Source organism: Dreissena polymorpha, chromosome 9 (assembly GCF_020536995.1).
Source record: "Dreissena polymorpha isolate Duluth1 chromosome 9, UMN_Dpol_1.0, whole genome shotgun sequence".
In the NCBI taxonomy this organism is placed as follows: Eukaryota; Metazoa; Mollusca; class Bivalvia; order Myida; family Dreissenidae; genus Dreissena; species Dreissena polymorpha.
The window spans coordinates 16315476-16320723 of NC_068363.1; the positions used below are offsets into that span (position 1 = coordinate 16315476).

The 5248-nt window shown below is 34.9% G+C and overlaps 1 long non-coding RNA gene across 1 annotated transcript; it reads left to right on the forward strand.

The window, feature by feature from the left end:
• On the forward strand, positions 1-1744 carry LOC127845362 (uncharacterized). The gene is made up of 2 exons (XR_008033192.1): positions 1-200; positions 1117-1744. It is a non-coding gene; the product is annotated as an uncharacterized LOC127845362 (long non-coding RNA).
• Positions 1745-5248: the final 3504 nt, after the last annotated feature.

A 5248-nucleotide genomic window follows, 5' to 3' on the forward strand; every position in this document is an offset into this window, starting at 1 on the left:
TTTGGACCAGTTAAGTTTGGTTTCAAGTCACTCTGATATGTAGTGAATTGACATAATGTACTTCTCAGAAACATGACTGACATGTCACAGTTTGTAGGATTACTATTAATAGACCACTCTGCAGTTATAATCCATGCCATATGTGTTGATTGTGTCTCTCTTATATAATAGGAAATGTTATTAACCAAATTAAAAACCAAGTAAGTAAATGTCAAGAAAAAAGTTTTTAAGAATTAAAATAGTAATATTTGGACAGAAAGAAACTTGCGGAAGACCTTTCCAGATACTTCTTGTTTAATTAAGAACTAATTAAAATTATGTGTATGTTATGTTATTAAATTTAATTTTGAAACTAAATCCTGTGCTTCATTTAATTCCCCTTAAAATGCATTTACTTACAAAGGTTAGGAACTTCCTTTGTGAAACTATAAAGCTTCTTGTTTCAATTCCAGAACATTCTTTAAAAAGTTACTAAGCGTTTTATACATATTTGAAAAGCATTAAATATTTGGTATATTTATTAAAACGAAAAACAAAGATACATTAAAGAGACTTGCTCACAGATTTTGTAAAAAAAATAATAGTTTGACATTTAATGCCATTACAAAGAGCTCAATTATTTTTATAAGAAAATATTTTAAGAAAGAAACTAAGGAAATTCCTCACATAATTGGAACAGAATCCTTTGGATTAAAAACTCATTAACCTCTTGGGTGCCTGAATTGTTATAATTACTGTAACATACATGTACCTAATAAAAACAATTCATGCTTTTCACTTGTTACAAAATAAAACAATTTCAACAGAAACACTCCAAACTATTTGATTGTTTTGCATGTTAATGCTTTATAATTACATCAATTTCAGATGATGATTTATAAAAACTTCAAACGTGTATTCAGTTGGGTTCTACGTCCTTAGTTTTATTTAGATCCCTGGTATACATTGTTTCATTTATTTTCAATAAGGGAGAAAAGTTGGCAAATGGTCATTTTAATCAGTGAACAAGTCACATACTTATAACAATGTATGTACATTTAAGGTGAAGAGTAATTAGATATCCACATTCTGCAAAAAGATGATACTTTATTGATAATTAATTCATCTACATTTCAGTGCACAACCACTCATTAGAATTGGACTTGTGAAACACTAGTACACCACAACTGAAACCAGATCTGAAAGAGACTCCCCAGAGTCTAAATATAGAACACCTCACAGTGCATCATGGGAAGCGGTCAAGCTGAAGGTGCCCCGGGTGGGAAAGTTGGCTGTCCAGGACTATTGTGGGGATTCATTTGGTTTCTGATCTTGATATTCCTCGGATGGCCAATAGGATTTTTTGTGGCATGGTGGTACATTTTCCTACTGCCGTTTTCTGCATGCATCGAGGCACTTAAAGACACTTGTGAACTTTTGCTAAGAATAGTGAAACTGCCACTGACATGTGCACAGAACATGGTGGCCATGAAACCTCTATGTGGATAACAATTCTATATTGAAGACGTACCTGTCTACACCAGCATTTGAAATAATAGTCTCAGCATCACAAATGTAAATTAAATGTCATTTTGCTTGGTTTGTAGCTTTTGTATTATTATTGCTTAATAATAATGCATTCTTTCATTTATGATCTGTCACCTCTAGATATCAATTTTTAAATCAGCATTAACTTACACGCAATGTTGTATCTGATGTCAATAAAAAATCTTGTGTAAAAAAATTGTTGTATATCCCAAACCCTGATACAGTTAATTTATATCACTCTATGGGGCAACATTTTTTTACATTTTTCTAGTTGAAGACTGAAACTTCTCCCAAATACAATTTCACAATAAAATAAAGTATGTGAAGTTGAATGTGTATGTGAAAAAAACCATTCTTTGACAGCATTGCATAGAAAACAAGATACGGCTTCCTGTGAAAACCTCTGTCGATAAAAAAAATGTACATCACCCTCATATTGCCTTAATCCGATGTCTTATGTACTTATCTACTTATTTAACTTTTTGTGGATAGACAGACAGACAGACAACAGATGAACTGTGGAAAGGATTGACAGCCATATTAAAATCTAAAACTTGATGTGTTAAATGATAATCATTGTGTTCTTTCTGAGTTGTTATAATATTACTTTTTTCTATAGTTATGGCAAAATAACCATTGATTGATCTCTCTGGTGAAAGTAACATAAATACTCAACATCAAAAATTACTTCATAAAATATTCTGTAAAATAAAGTCAACCCATAAAACATCAGTGTTCCTCATAGCAATAGCCAAAACTTCAACGCTAGATATTGTATGGTAAAATAGATTTAATGAGATACAAAATGCTCGTTTTCATTTTGTTCCATTTTAATATTCTGATACTATATCTATTCATTCGACACACAAACACTAACTTGATCGATTATGTGTCAACCCATAAAATTATGTGTTGAATATATTGTCCCACAAAAAAAACACAAGCATTTTCTATCATGTTAAATCTATGTTACCAGACTACATCTAGCATTAAAATTTCAGCTATTGCTATAAGGTACATTGATTATTTATGTGTTAACTTTATTTTTCAAAAAATTCTACGAAAAATTTGTTGATTTTTAGTGTGTATGGGCTTAAAAATTGAAAGAAAATGGCCTCATATTCACCTTTAAAAATATATCAAGTTTTTTCATTCAAGTAATTTAAATACTTTGTGAGAATTTAAATAGATACAGCTGTGCTGTGCTAATGGGTGGACTGACAGGATGGACATTCATGATTTATAGAGGATTAACCTATAGCCCCTCCAGGTTTTTTATGGTAAACTGGTAGAGAACTTACATGACAATTCAGTGCTCTACTTATAACATGCATATTACTGTACCTTATGTACATTCTTCAATTATTTTTACTACTGGTACACATTTTTTAACACCCACACAGTTTCAATTGCAGCCAGTGTTTACATAACAAAATGTTATATGTTTGCCAGATGTTCATATCAACAAAACTATGGATTTCAGCATGTTTCAATATTGCAGACACTCTTTCAATAAAGCTTAATAAAACATGCTATATGTCTGCCAAATATTTATATAAACAAAACTATGGATTTCAGCATGTTTCAATATTGAAACTCTTTCAATGAAGCTTAATAAAAAAATTGTGTTATCTTTAACAAAATGAAAATAAGCCACTCAAATTGTGAAATGAAACTGAACAGCAATATTGACAGCCTGTTTACATGTACCGGTATTAACTTGTAAATAACTTGGTTAGGTGTTTGCATTCAATGCATTGTTTGCTGTCCGGTTAGCCCAGTGGTTGGTAAACCCACTTCTCACCTAGGCGACCTGGGTTCAATTCATATGTTCCCAGCAGCATGTGAGTTTGGTTTGTGGTCACCATATGGAACAGTTGGGGTTTCCAGCGGGCACTCTGGCTTGCCCATACGACACTAAACCACATCTTTCAGTAACAATAAAATAGCTGGACATTGCAGCTTTCATTTAAACTTTGCCCAACTTTCTTGAATCTAGTATGTAAATTAGGTATGGAGTGCTGGGACACACTCTGGGTTCACACAGAATGCTGCCTCAGCCGTGGAAGAACCACAGTAATATAGAAATACACACACTTGCTGCATCATAAGAAATGTGCAGAAAGAGTAGGTAAAAACAGTATTAAAATACCACAATCCTCGATTATAAGAAATTATAAGTGGCACGAGGAAGCTAAAGCTCTACAGGGGAATTAAGTTAGAAGTATCACAAGCATAATTGTCTTAATATAAAAGAAAAAAAATCCTGTCATGTTAGTGTGTTTTTTTTTAACAAAATATAAAAGTAAACAAGATCATATGTCAATTCTGTAAAATACAGGTAATTTTAAAATCCAAAACAGGACTACATATCAAGCACATTAACCAAACACAAGGATTCAAAGAAGAAAAAAGTTAAGTTTTATAAAATTGACAAAAACTAATTCAACTAGAGCTTTGTCACAGACGTGACGTATACCCGCACATGCTGCATTGACACAGAATATTTTTCATGCTGTCTTCACAAGACAAGAGAAGCTAATTTATGGCGATTTTAAGAATTATTATGCCATATATCATTTATGGCAATTTTGACCTATATAATTTACCTAGTCTGAGCGCAGCGAAGTAGAGGAAAATTATTTTCCTTTGCAAAAGAAAGTCTCCTGTAGGGGTTGCTCAGGGTATTGTTTTGGCAGGTAAATATGCTCGTGGAATAGTCATTTGGCTTTGCGATACAAACCAGAGAACACGTTAATTTTCCTAATATTTATTGGCAGGGATCATATTTTTTTTCGGTTTTGTCGGTCCTAGACGATTGGGGTCATGAAAGACCGATTTAAAAATCCCTAAACAGTCAGTCCTATTCTGTTTGATAAAATTCGCATGTCATGAAATCGATACTGAGGGCGAACATCACCTATCATGCCAGACATAAACATAACCACAGAAGGTATACGTGCCCTTCTCAGGAAACTTAATGTACAGAAAGCGGCCGGTCCAGACTTAATTCCTTCACGCATCTACAAAGAGATGGCAGACCAGTGTGCTCCTTTTCTGAACATTATATATAGTAAGTGCCTATCAAGCGGCAGTATACCAGACGTGTGGAAGACAGCCATGTGTCGGCAATTTTCAAGAAAGGGGAACGGTTCAAAGCCAGCAACTACAGGCCGGTTCACTGACATGCAAAGCATGTAAGATACTGGAGCACTTATGTGAGCAACATAAGGGCCACCTTGATAGACATGCCATCCTCACGGACTGTCAAACACGGTTTCAGGAGAAGACGGAGCTGTGAAACCCAGCTACTGACGCTCACCAATAGCTAGTCCATTCCATGGCCCATAAACAACCTGACGGTTCTTGATTTCAGCAAGGCTTCGTCGGGTCCCGCACAGTCGCCTGCGACCAAACTAAACCACTATGGCATCAGGGGGTACAACCCTTAAGTGGATTGAAGCCTTTCTGAAGACGCACGCAGAGGGGTCGAGTTGATGGAGCGACATCGAGCCAGCACGTCGTTAGCAGGAAAGTCCCTCAGGGAAGCGTCCTCGGACCCATCTTATTTCTTGTCTTCATCAACGACTTGCCATACATGTCACATCCCAGTAAGGTATTCGCAGATGATGTGTGGTTTATGGGAAACACTCGGAAGAAGAGATGCCTGATCCTACAAAAACGCCTAATACAGCTAGCCGAATGGGAGAAACAATGGGTA